Source organism: Panthera uncia (genome assembly GCF_023721935.1).
Source record: "Panthera uncia isolate 11264 chromosome B2 unlocalized genomic scaffold, Puncia_PCG_1.0 HiC_scaffold_24, whole genome shotgun sequence".
Taxonomy (NCBI): Eukaryota; Metazoa; Chordata; class Mammalia; order Carnivora; family Felidae; genus Panthera; species Panthera uncia.
The window spans coordinates 14,352,985-14,367,039 of record NW_026057580.1 but is presented as its reverse complement, the minus strand read 5'-3'; the positions used below and the strand labels follow the sequence as shown (position 1 = coordinate 14,367,039).

General features: G+C 48.5%; 1 protein-coding gene across 2 annotated transcripts in view; it reads left to right on the top strand.

Annotated features, from left to right (window-relative positions):
- RCAN2 (regulator of calcineurin 2) overlaps window positions 1–14,055 on the top strand; it is a 279,002-nt gene that overhangs the window by 261,987 nt on the left and 2,960 nt on the right. The window lies entirely within an intron of this gene.

Sequence of the window (14,055 nt, the reverse complement as noted above, 5' to 3'; positions counted from 1 at the left end):
GCCAATCAGGATTTGCCTTCTTCTGCTCTGTTTAAAGGACAGTTACCGTGTCTATCAAACAGAGGCCCTCTACATTTACATAATTCCTCCTGGTGAATTTAGAGAAGCCCATCATCAAACAATCATCTAGGCAAAAGAAGGTGGGCTTAGACCAAGAAGAAAATGAATCGAATATGCATTTTGGTTTATACATCTGTCATTCCTGACTCCAGAAAGAGTACGGTGCTATGTTCTTTTCAGATGTACAGCAAAATAGGAAACACAAAAACCCAGCCCAGCAAGCCAGCTTATCTATACCAATCAGCAAAAATGGGAACACAAAGATGTTACAATGTACTAAATGGGTGGTAAATCAGAAGTGAGATGTGAAATGCCAGCCTTTATTCTGCTCTCTAGGATGGCTCTGGAAGGTCATGTTCATTGTCACTGAAAATGCCTGCAGGGAACGATATGAAAAGTCATTGTCTGTTCCTTTTTTTCCTCCTGCTATTTTTAGATCTTGTTAGAGAGATCAATTTTAGTTAACTGCAGAGCAGGGCTTAAAATGGTGCCCAAGTTTCAAGTTGCGAACATCTGCTATATTTAGCCTTTTTCCTTTTTCCAAATTCCTCTCCATCAAAACATGCCATAGTAAAGCAGTTTTGCTGGTTTGCTGCTTAGTATACAGCGTTTCCTCTACAAGGAAAATATATTTCATTAATTCATGTAACTTATAAGGAAGAAAGAGTTTCTATTCCAGGCTCATTGATTCAAAGGTAGAGCAAATTCTGTTTTTTAAATATAGATGAACACCTATATTTTGGGTGCATATGTATGACTATTATATAAGCCTCAGTTCTTGTTCAACAACTGCTATTTCCTGGTCACAGATATGAAAAGCAAATAAAACAGTCAGGCTCCAGGATTTCCGCTCACACCATCTCCTCCGTCATCCCCCACCCGAGGCACGCAGATTTGTGATATGGACCACATGCTCAGAATTTTCCATCTCCTTTCAAAGAATCTTCCCTGGAAAAATTAATGTTCGAAAAGCTTTTCTTCTCAGCATGTACTCCACAATTATTTTTATGTTTTTTTAAGCTTATTTATTTATTTTTGAGAGAGAAAGAGAGAGAGAGAGAGAGAGAGAGAGAATCACAAGCAAGCTCCACGCTGCCAGCACGGAGCCTGATGCAGGGCTCGATCCCCTGAACTGTGAGATCATGACCTGAGCCGATCGGAATCAAGAGTCAGATGCTTAACTGACTGAGCCACCTAGGTGCCCCCACAATTATTTTTAATCACTGATGAGTAGCAATATAAAATTCTTCTTTTTCTTCCTTCGCAGGTAAAATATGCACATTGTAGAACAATAGAAAAGACACCTGACCATCCCTAGAGCTATGCCCTTAGCCAGGCCCCTAATATCAGCCAAGGTCAAACACAATGGTTACTTCCAGAGAGCAAATCCTCATGCCTCTTTGACCAAGCGTCTCTTTCTTTCCCTATGTTGCTACTTTTCTCTCACCTGGGTGGATGAGCCCCCCCCCCCCCCCCGCCCCACCCTCCAGAGTCTCCCTTTATCTTTCCAATCCCCCTCCTTCCACGGTTTCCTTAGTCTTTCTTGTCCATACCTTCCTTGTAGGATTCTACTTCCTTGGATCAACCACTAATTCAGGTCCTCAGTCATTCAGTTGTCACCATAAAGTACTTTAGGTCGTAAATGACTCAGGAGGGATTGAAGGTACACAGCCCCACCTCATCCAGTCTTAGAGGGAAACCCCCAGAAGATAAACAAACTTTCTTTTATTGAACCAGAACACCTAGTATAACCCAACTACAGAAGTGTTCTCTGTCCTTCTACCTCTCCTCCCCGCCCCTTCTCTCCCTCTCCTCCTACCCCCTTTTACCAAGGATCCTTTCTGGTTTCCTACTTTGATGTGGGTTGGGACTGAGGATGGGAGGTAAGGAGGAAGAACCCCAGTCGTTTCTGTGGATAATAATTTCCTGACATGAGCTCACACTAGACCTGAGTGCAGGCAACATGGTGGTCATGCTTTGGCCTCGGCATGCCTGGATTGGAATCCTAGCTCCACTTGTTTGAGCTGGACCTTGAGCATATTACTTCACTTCTCTGCACCTCTTTATTTTTCATTGGTGATCACTGGGCAACCTGCAAGATCATCGCGAAGACAGAATAAGTAATATACATGAGGTACTCAGCCCAGTTCCCGGCACACAGGAACTATCAGATCCATGGTGGTTGCTGTGGTCGTTCTGTTCAGAGCAGAACTGTTTAGCAGGACATCCCCTGAGAGATGTTTTCTGTGCCATTACATGAATTAAGGTATGTAAAGCACTTGGAACAGTGTCTCCCTGCCAGCGAGCACAGTGTCCCTCTCCTTTGTGGTGGTCGCGGTTGCTCTTCACATGGGTTTGATCTCTGAACTTCCCATGGACTTGGGTTGGTCTGTGCTTTGTTTTTACTCTTTGCCTCCCAAGCTTCTAGGGCATTCTTTAACAGAAGCAGCTGCTGCATGAAGGACAAGGGACAGAGTTGCTATTCAATGATTTGACCCCACCCTCAAGACTACCTGCAGCATTTTTCTTTGGGGTCTATCAAAATGAGACGGGAGCTCATGGAAACGCAGAGGTATCCGCGAGAGAAAAAACTGCAAAGGACTTCTCTCTCTGGAATGTTTCTTCCTCCCTGGAATATTTCTTTTAATCGTGAAGCCTCTTTCCACTTCTACTTAGAAAATAAGTTCTTTCTCCACCCCCAGACTGAGCTTGTAAACAGACAGCTGTGATTTGCAAAGTCTCCAGGAAGAGCCCCTCCTCCCAGAAATATCTCCTCTTTTATTTTTGTAGCCGTCAGAGAGGCTCCAACATGAAGAAAGAGATTTCTCTTGCTTTACGGTGATGACTCCAACTTGGGATGTGAGTTTAAACCCAGGCACCACCTTTTATTAGCTGTGTGACCTTGAGAAAGTGTCTTAATTTCTCTGTGCCTCAACAGTAAAACCAGATTGTTGCAGTCATCAAATTAGATAGCCCAAATGAATCTCCATGTCCAGCACAGGACATGGTGAATGCTCAACATGTATTACCTGGTTTTGGTCACTTGATTTTTAAATCATATCTTAGCCTTTTGTTAAAATGTAAGTGCCTGCATCAAGCTCTTAGCGCCAGTTTTCTTAGGGTGAAATCTGTGATATTTTGGAACGGATGGCCCTACGCCCTGTGGTCCATTTAGCATTTTCGTGCATCACCTACTGAATGCCAGCATCCCCACCCAACCCTGTCCCTGTGAAAAACAAAAAACAAAAGAAAACTTAGCACCCTTGTTTGAGAACCATAGTAATTATGCCTTTGCAGCATTTATCAGGTGGGTCTCAAATTCGAGAAAGACATAGAGGCAAGGAGTGCCTAGGAAGGGGTCAGAGGTACCAGTGTGGAGCAGAAGGAGGAGGGGCGAGGAGAGAGGGGAGCCGTCCAGAGAAGTGCTACCCACGCCGGTGCCCCTTCCAGACGCATGAGCGGGCACGCACACGCGCACACGCACACGCTCTCTTTGCTTCCCTTTGGAAAAATAGGGGAAGACAAGAATGCCGGAAGAGAACTTAAAAATACTGTTAAATCGTGTATGGAGGGTGGGGGGAGGATGGTATCGCTTCTGGAAGCTTCCTGATGTTTTTCCCCAAAACTCCTCTTTCTCTTGAGGAACGCTTGTGGCCCCACATCAAACCAGCATTAGCCCTGCCAGGATTGAGAGAGGTTTAAAAGACATGGTGACTTTAGACATCAGCCAAGGGTCTTGGTGGAAGAAAGGAAGTGCAGGTCGCCACACCCCTGCTTCCTGCAGGGGGGCTGTCCTGCCCCTCCTCCCCAGTCCTCTGAGAGCTACATAGGGCCAGCAGCCTCTGTCTCTGCTGTTGACAAGGGACAGGTTTACCGGGGCTTGGCAACCTTCTTCCCCTTCCCCACCCCGCCAAATTTAAGTCCTAAACCTGATACGTGAAAGGAAAGGGAATCTAAGTGTGAATACCTTTCTTTTTTTTTTTTTTTAAGTTTATTTATTTATTCTGGAGAGACAAAGTGTGAGCAAGGTAGGGGCAGAGAGAGAGGGAGAGAGAATCCCAAGCAGTGCAGAGCCCGATTCAGGGCTTGAACTCGCAAACTGTGAGAGCATCACCTGCGCCAGAAGCAAGAGTCGGATGCTTAACCAACTGAGTCACCCAGGTGCCCCTTAAGTGCGAACACCTTTCAAGCCCATTTCAAATTATGCTGAACTCGGCCCTCAGTCCCTGTTTTCGGTCCCATCAACAGGCAGCATGTTTGATAAACTAACACATAGAAATTCCTCATTGCTTGTTCCATAGATCAGAACTGATGCTTCTATTTCCTCTTGAAAATAGCACGTTCACAATAAAAATACTGGGGAGGGGGGTTTGCAGTGCCTTTTACACATGATAAGCCTAAACGCGTTTTCATACTAGAATCCCTATTCCTCATCTTACTGAAAATTCCTCATCTTGGCTCTTGACTTAAACCAAAGCTCAGCGCTCAGCACCCAGCATGGTTCTATCTATGTTCAAAGGTCCTGCTGAAAGTGTCCTTAGCACGGGCCTTGAGAAGCCCTCATCCATTCTTAAATTCAATGCCAATTAATAACAGATGCCTTTGTTTTCCCTGTCAGGTTGAGAACTCATTGAAGGGTAGGTCAGAATAAGACAGATGAGATGAATAGTGCCAGCTTTGTTTCTGATGAAACACTGAGGCTGAGAATGTGGCCGAGGTGAACCCCAGCCCGGGTTTCCTAACGCTGAAGTCCAGAACCCAGAGTTTAACTCGCCAGGCCTGCCACAGACCACCCCACATGGGCTGGGTCTCCTCCGGGGGCCTTAGCACATGGCCCAGCGCAGAGAAGGGCACAGGACCTTTGCAGGCAGGGATGGCCCAAAAGGAAAAGTGGAGAGGGCGAGCTGAGCAGGGGCAGTTCTTTTCCCCAGAGTCACCTCTCCGCTTCCGCTGGAGGGGAGTGAGAGAGCGGCCACAGAGAGAGGTCCCTCTGTGTGGCTTCGTCCATAAGGAAGGAAGGACGGGAACTGGGGTGGTGTCCAGTCGAATGTAGCACCTGAGCAGAGAAAGAGGATAAAACACAGGCAATTAATTTCAAGTCAATTTCGTGGCTTAGCTTGCTTCCTAACAAAGAGAGCGTGTGTGACCGATGACTTATCGATTGCTACGTAACAACGATCCCAAAATGAAGGCCTTGAAACAACATCACTTATTTTGCTCACGGATCTGCTACTCAGGCAGGGCTTGGGGGAGAGCTCATTCTCTTGTCTGCTGCTTGCAGTGTTCCTGGGGCAGCTCAGCCGGGACCAGCAAATCTGCTTTCAAGATGGTTTACTCACAGGGCTGGCAAGCCAGTGTGCCTGACAGCTCAGACGGGCTGTGGGTCAGGGCCCCTGGTTCCTCTCCATGCGAGCCTCTTCATGGGCTGCTTGGACTTCCTTACAACGTGGAGACGAGGTTCCAGAAATGAGCATCCTGACAGAGCAAGGTGGACGTGCATGGCGTTTTTGTGACCTGACTCAGAATTCACACCGGTTACTTCTGCGGCAGGATACTAGTCAAGGCAGTCAGCCATAAAGGCCTGTCCGGGGGTGCCTGGGTGACTCAGTCCCTTAAGCATCCAACTTAGGCTCAGGTCATGATCTCACGGTCCTTGTGTTCGAGCCCCGCATTGGGCTCTGTGCTGACAGCTCAGAGCCTGGAGCCTGCTTTGGATTCTGTGCCCCGCTCCCCACTCCCCCGCTCACACTCTGCTCTCTCTTGTCTCTCAAAAATGAACAAATGTTTAAAAAAATTTTTTTAAATAAAGGCCTGTCCAGATTTGAGGGGAAGGACCACAGTGGGAACAGTCCTCCATGAATGAGTGGCAAGGTTCTTGAAGAGTAATGTTTAGCAAGAAGTTTGATGGCCATCTCTGCCAAACACAGTCAGTCTGCTACGACACTAACTCTCCTGTTGAGAATTCGCCTTTCATATGAAAGGTAATAAAATTAAATCCAGAAGGAAACATCCCCCCAACGCCAGAGACCAAAGCTACCATAAGAGATGTAAGTCAAATCCTTTTATAATGTATAGTATAGAGTATTTATTTTCATAATGATTAAGTGTTACCATTTGAGAAGATTCATTGTCAAGGAGACCATGCCTAGGATAACTAGCAATTGGCCAGAACAAGAAGAGGCAGGATGCAGAAGGAATAAATAGTTCCTCTTTAGCTAGAGAGCAACTATTCGCTAAATTAGAAGTTGCCTTAAAGATACATTAAAGTGAAAGTTAAACCCAGCTCTTGTCATAGGTGAACACCATGGGAGTCAGGACAGACAGAGCCGGAGAGTGACTACAAGCACGTTCTTTGAGGTCAGACCGGCCTGAGTTTGAATCCCGGCTCTGCCATTGACTTCCTCGGTGATGTCAGTTTCCTCCTGCATAACCTAGAGAGGATGACACCCACAGTACAGAGCTGTCGTCATAATTAAATATCCAATTTGCGTGAAGGACTTAAAGACGCATCTGGCATTTAGCGACGGCGCGGTAAATAGTTGCCGTGTGTAAAGCGGATGGCGAGTTTCCGTGACACCTCCCGTGTCCTACCACGGCCGGCACGCTGAAAACGGAGTAAATACCTGCCCTTGCTTGGTTTTCTGCTCAGCCGAAAAGCTAAAGCTTACACACGTTAAACAATAAGAGGCAAATGTGTGAGTGCCTACCGGACATGGCAGAAGCGTGTTAAAAGCGTGTCACGACCCAGTAACATGTTTTTGGAGCATTTACATATACCTGAAGCCGCATCCGTCACTACGGCCACCACTGCAGCAGCTTGGAACGTAAAACGTCACCAGATGAAACAACTAGCGTATAATAGAAAAGGTGCTATAACTAGGCGTTATGCACAAGTGATTCACATGATCTCAGAAAGAAAAAAAAGGGAGAGAGAGAGAGAGATGTCATTTCAAAAGCAATGTGAGGTCTTCCTTCTTGTGGGAACACAAGTGTGGAAAAGGGTGGGGAGACAGGAAAAAGGAGAGAAACTTACCAGTGGGGGTGGGGAGTGGTAAAGAGAACAAGGATCAGTTAATTTTGAGGGTCGGGATTTATGACACCCCTCTGCCCTTCATGGGACTCCGCATGTCACCATCCACCCCTCTTGCTGCTTACAACAGTGACTGGGCTGAATAAAAACTCTTTGCAATTATTCATTTCTTAATTCTCGAACTGTCTGGCCGTGTGACCAGGTTGGTTCATCACACTGAAAACGGGAAATTATTTTGGGCAGCCTCACTGACCACAACATCACCCTAAATAATCATTAAATAATCATGCCATGCATCTGAGGAGGGCTTTAAAGTATCTGACAAATATTTCCTTATTTCGTAGCGTGGTGATGTGATGGTTATTCCCATTTCGCAGATGAGGAAAACTGGGGTGTAGAATGTTATATATCTCTCAGCGTCACATCACTGGCCCAGAATGAGGTGATGTCTCCAAACGTTGCTTTAGGAAGCTTATTCCGGCAGTGGACGTTAGTTCCTGTGGTGGGGTCATCAGCTGAGAGCACTCGGGTGGGAAGTGGTAAACCGTGAATGCAGGCATTGTAAGCAGGGGGTAGCAAGGGAGTGTATGGAGAAATGTTTCAGAGCAGTGTTGAATAATGCTCTGTGATGGCTTAACTACCGTGGATGGAAGACAGAGAAGCTTCTAAGGTGACCAACTCTACAGATTTGGCACCTAGGAGATGGAACCTCCCCGAGAAATGTGATAGCTGGAGAGGACACATAGATTGACAGGGAACATAAATAATTCTGTGGATATGTGAGTTTGGAGAAGACTAGAAGACTTTTGCAGAGATGTCCCTAAGGCCAGAGAGGTGCAGGTGTGAGACCAGGCTGGGGACATAGCATCTCATAGAGACAGAAAGTGGGAGCTCATGATGTTCCAGAGAGAGAATCTTTCAGAGATGAATGGAAGCCACGTGAGGAATAGAGCAAACCCTAGTCTCGTGCCTGCTAGACCCTGCGGTCTTTTGAAAGCCTCTGGGACAGGGGTCCCGTCTCTTTGGCAGAGCTCAGGTAAGGACTTGTGCAAGGAGGCACTCAAGTCACAGGAGGGTTTCCCTTTCCTGCCATCTCGAGAGTTTCCTTACCAGGAATCTGAACAGTCTCAGCTCTGCTATAATATATGCAAATATAGCACTGTAACATCTCCTTGCCTTTAACGCATCTCATTATGCTGATTTTTAGACACTGTGCATAATCACACTGATTATTTTAGAGAGAATCCAAGAAAGAGCCAACTCCTGACCCGTAAGCCAAAGGGGGCAGCGTAATGGAGAACTTCCAGGGGTACTGGGACCAGTGGTCACCAACACACATCTCTGTGAGTGTGCCAGAACTGTGTCACCACATCCCCCAGGTGCCCCCCACCCCCCACCCCGGGCAGACAGGGATGTGACCTTTTCCCTCCTGAGAACAGGAGGCAGCCCGTGGACACCTCCATGTCCTCCAGACCTGCAGGAATCAGGACCTTGTCATCAACCTGTCTCCATCCACTCAGAAAAAGAGGCAACAGAATTTGACATTTATTTCGAACAGTGGCCACACCTACATCACTTCCAAAGGCCTGAATGACAGTTTCACTTTTGGCCACGTGCTGGAGGAGTTTGCACGTGCTCGGCTGGCAATTCATTTCAACAGGGGTAGGTGGAAAACCCCACGTGATGTACTTTCTGGAAGCTTTTGGCTCCGGCCTCCTTTCTGCTCACAGGGGAAAGGACAGTTTGAATACAGACTTGAGGATTGGGAGTGTGATGGGTGACCCTCTGCTTGTCCTTTCAAAGAAACGCTGTGGCCGTGCTCAGTGTGGTGTGGCAGGACAGACCCACCCTGAGTGGCCAGGGCCCCACGGGCTCCTTGTCCCCCACCAAGCCCAGTTGGTCACCATGCAGGGTGACAGCATTGACGTCAGCCCTGGTGGTAGAGGAATTAGCTGAAGCCCAAAGGGAAAGAGAAGCCAAAAAAAGAAGAATTCAATCCAGCAACACCAAAGCTATTTCTTTTTTATTTTGTGGGCTCTTAGCAGCTGTTAAGCTTTGCTGGATTTTGATAGTAAGAAAGTTTCCAAATATAGAACAGTGAAATGTCAGAGTTAATGGGATCACAGCAATGAAGTCTCCCTACGACCAAGTAGTCTGACTGTTAGCTCCACGTGCTCAACATAAAGCTGCCCCGCACGGAGCAGGGCCCTGGGCTTTCCTGTTCCATCCCGAGTGTACCCCCGGCACATCTGGCCTAAAAGAAAGCACTCAGGTTGGAATTGGTAAACACCTTGCAACTAGACGTATCTTTACAGCAGTGTTCTTTATGCAAGCCAGGGCAAACAAGTGACTTACTTAAAAGGCTTGCTTCATTCTATACATTGTACTACGATACAAATATAAATAGAGGGGAGCCTGGGTGGCTCAGTCGGTTGAGCGTCCGACTTCGGCTCAGGTCATGATCTCGCGGTCCGTGAGTTCGAGTCCCGCTTTGGGCTCTGGGCTGACAGCTCGGAGCCTGGAGCCTGTTTTGGCTTCTGTGTCTCCCTCTCTCTCTGCCCCTCCCCCGCTCATGCTCTGTCTCTCTCTCTCAAAAATAATAAACATCAAAAAAACTGTAATATGAATATAAATACATATAAAGCTAGCAACTAGCTTCTGGCCAACGAGTAAGGAAAGGGGCAGGGTGTCTGGTCAGCCCCTTGGCTGGGGACCTGCCACCACCCCTTCCCCCGCCGGCCTCACAGTCTCCATGCTTTTGCTGGGTGACAGCAAATTCTGTCCCATCATCCTGAGACTGCCATCGCCTCCCCCTGCATGGCAAGCGACAGGGCGACGCGCGGGACTCCAGCAGCCATTGGTGTCCCTCCAAGAAGTGCCACTCCTCCAAACCTGAGAATTTGCAAGACATCCTGGATGCAAACAAAGAACGGCCTTATTTGTGTACTCGTTCCTTTCTCCTTCTCTTGTTGGAGGGCGTCTCTCATTCAGAGTTTGCAGAGCATCCCCAGAGGAAGGAGAGCGTTTCGGAAAGTTTGGGTACAGCGAAGTCATCGCCCGCCGTTTGTGGTGGCACCCGGAGGGGCTTGCTGTCCCCCCAGAAAACAAAGATGAGAAAGAAGACCACAGATTAATTCGAGCTGCTGGGGGGCAGCTCGCGAGCTGATAAGTCCTGGCTGCTTTCCCGCTATGCGTCCAGCGTCCCTCCCTCCTGCCCTCTCCCTGCACCGTTCTCACTTTCTGATGAAAAATTAGCATGCAGGAGGGAGGCAGGGAGGAGGCACCCTGGGTGCATGCCCGCGCCCTGGCGGGACCACAGCCTCCAGCCCGCCACTTGAACCCCCAGAACAGTGGCTGCCCTTTAACACCGAGAAGCACCAGGGGATGCTGGCTACCAAAGGAGATGTCGCTCAGAATAGGCAGGGTCGCATCCTCATACCAGTAAACTATTTTTTTTTAAGTTTACTTATTTCTTTTGAGAGAGACAGAGACAGCATGAGCGGAGGAGGGGCAGAGAGGGAGGGAGAGAGAGAATCCCAAGCAGGCTCAGAGCCTGCTGCGGGACTGGAACCCACGAAGCCGGGGAGATCGCAACCTGAGCGGATGCCCAAGCCAACAAGGAGCCCCGCGGTCAACTCTGTTTTCAACAGGCAGCACCGCTAAGCTGTCAGCAGCTCGAGAAGCCCTGCTCCGAGATGCCACCCGCCAGGTCTGCCCACCCCTGGCCCGGAGCCTCGCAGGCAACTTTTACGCCGGAGCCACGTCATGGAGATTCCTGTCCTTCGCGTGTGGTTCTTCTGCCCGGGGGTTTTGGTTACAATGACAAAATACCTCAGAGGAGGGTGGAGCACCATTGAATAAGCATCGACGCATATACACCACAGCTGTAGGTGTGAGCGTTCTCACGACTTCAGAGCGGGTTGCCACGCGATTCCCGTAATGCCAACAATCCCCGCTGCAGGGAGACAAAGCCAAGCATGAATGAGGGCGGCAAGTTTCTCTTTCCTGCTTCTGCTCCTGTTTGTGTCACTGTCCCCTCCCGATTCCACACCGGTCCACCTCCGCTCCCTTCTGCCAGAGATTTCACACCCGCTGACGCAATTCTCGCTCCCTGCAATTTCACCAAATCTAGACTCGAAAAGATAGAGTCTTTATGAGCCCAATTCCTATGGCTCTGGCCAGTGCTGTCACTCTCGGCTCCTGCCAATCCCAGGGAAATCCTGGAGCTGAACCACTCCATTTTTGTGAGCTATTCCTCTCCCTTACCCAGGAAAGCCTCTGCTCTCCACACCAGGATGTCAAGGGCAGCCCAGCGAAGACTTCTCTGACCCTTAACAGAAAGAGAACACTCTTAGCGGCATGTGGCTATATTAGTCTGCCAAGGTTGCCAGGGAAACACGAGCTGAGGGGCTTCAAAAAAGGTATTGGGGTTCCTGGGCGGCTCTGTCGGTTAAGCTTCCTACTCTGACTCCGGCCATGATCTCGAGGCTGGCTCGGGAGTTCGAGCCCCGTGTCGGGCTCTCTGCTGTCAGTGTGAGCCTGATTCAGATCTTCTCTGCCCGTTCTCTCTCTCTCTCTCTCTCTCTCTCTCTCTCAGAAATGAGTAAACATTTTAAACAATGTACTGACTCAAGTTCTGGAGTTACAAGTTCGGGACCAAGGTGTCAGCAGGGCCTCCCTCCCTCTGAAGGCGCTAGGGAAGGACCTGTCCCAGGAGCCTCTCCCGGCTTCTGGTAGCTCCTGGGCTGTGGTGAGGGCCTGCGTCCCAACTTCCCCTTTTTGTAAGGACACCAGGCATCCTGGATTAGGGATCTACCCTAATGGCCTCATTTTAACTTAATCATCTCCGAGAACCCTGTAAGGTCATAGTCACAGGTACCGGGGATTAGGACTTAGACGTCTTTGCAGGGGGGACACAATTCTCCCCATAACAATAGCAGACTCTGAACGTTCACGTCCTTCCCAGCATCACTTACAAGAGCTTTGACACTTGTTACATGAGTAGTGCTCCTCACCCCTTTATGTCAGCGCCCAGATTTTAAACCTGTACCTCGTAAGCATTTGCTGTTTTCATTGTGGGTGCTCACCAAGATGTACCCAGCGGCACATACACAGCACCCCGGTCCCGAAACTGACCGTACTTGCTCCGGCCGGCCGGAAGGGACACTTCCCACTACAGATTGGGGATGACAGGCAAGGCTTCTGGACTGGGTGGTATCGGCCTCTCATCCTGGAGGGAGGGCAGGTTTTAGGAAGCTCGCAAAGAGAGGTGAGCCTAGGCCAGAGAAAAGTAGCTGCTTTGGTCGTGCGGACACAAGAGTGAACAAACCTTTTCTAAAATGTTAAAGAGAAAGGAAGAGAGTTTTATTTGAGCCCAAGTTAGGACAGCTGCCCAGAATGCACAGTCTTTACAAAGAAGAGAGTGCTCTGAGGAAGGAACATTTGGGGACAGGGTTAGGTATCTCTTTTTAGAGAAAGAGTTACAAACCATCACAACAAAGGACACTCCAGACAGGTACAGACTTTATCTTATGTTTTTAGTCTTTGCAAGGCTGTACGACTTTAATCTTCTGGGAACCAGGGAGGGGTTTTTTTGTTCTTCTTATGTTTGGAATGCTCTTTTTTTGGTGTTTTGGGTTTTGTCGTTGTTTTGTTTTGCCTTTTATTTTTATTTTTTTCAGGTTATTTATTTATTTTGAGGGAGAGAGAGAGAGAGCACAGCTGGGGAGGGACAGAGATAAGGAGACACAGAATCTCCAGCAGGCTCCGCACCATCCGCACAGAACCCCACGTGGGGCTTGAACTGACACACTGTGAGATCATGACCTGAGCTGAGATCAAGAGTCAGATGCTTAACCGACTGTACCGCCCAGGTGCCCCTGTTGTTGTTGTTGTTGTTGTTGTTGTTGTTGTTTAACGAAGCTGACTTAAGATGTGTGCTCAGGGCAGAAATACAGCCCATGCTTTAGAGGTTTTGCCGAGTCATGTTGACCTTGGTAAATGTTAAAGTATAGCTTCCCTGAGGGTCACCTGGGTGGCTCAGTCGGTTGAGCATCCCACTTCAGCTCAGGTCATGATCTCGCGGTTCCTGAGTTCAAGTCCCACATCAGGCTCTGTGCTGACAGCTCGGAGCCTGGAGCCTCCTTCAGATTCTATGTCTCCCTCTCTCTCTCTACCCACCCCCCCCCCACCCCACACATGCTCTCTCTCTGTCTCAAAAATAAATAAACATTTAAAAAAATATGTTTTTTTAAATATAGCTTCCCTGGGAACCCAGGGGCAGAGCCCACAAGCGTGAAAGTTGAATATTTCCTTCATCAGTAGGAGCGAGGATGCAGCAGTTTGTTTTTAGATTTTTCCCCATCGGGAAGGATGGGAAGTGAAGGTTGGGATGTCAGGAGAAGATGATGAGTGTGTCAACAGTTAAACTGAGAAGTTAAAGCATGAAGATGGAGACCGCCTGGAGGTCTTCTATTTGTCATTTATACCCATGTCAATCGTCGCCTCTACTGGGAAGCCTTTCAGTGTTACTTTCTCCTTACAGTTTGGCACCTCAGTCCTTGACATATTTTGCCACGCTGGTGCTTACTATGGTATCTTCTGGTACTTCCTGTGTCTGCGTGTGGCCGCAGGGCTGTGCTCCTGTGCCCGTAGCCTTATCACCAGCAATAGGCTAGACCGTGGGGAATGCTCAGTAAACACCTCCTGAGGCAAAACAAAAGCAGGAAGCCAGTCAGCTTAACAGCCATCTGACTATAAGATGCGCCAGTCAAGAAGGACAGACTCTTGTAACTTGAAGGGACCTCGGCAGCCATCGAACCCCATCCCCCAGTAACCACCGCAAATCCCAGACGAGTGATGATCCCGCCTTATTCCCTCCTGGGGCGGCTCTTGCCATAAGAAGTATGCGGCTGGAGGAGACCTTAGAGACTGTGCTGTCCAGAAGGTGAACGAGTGAAGCTGTT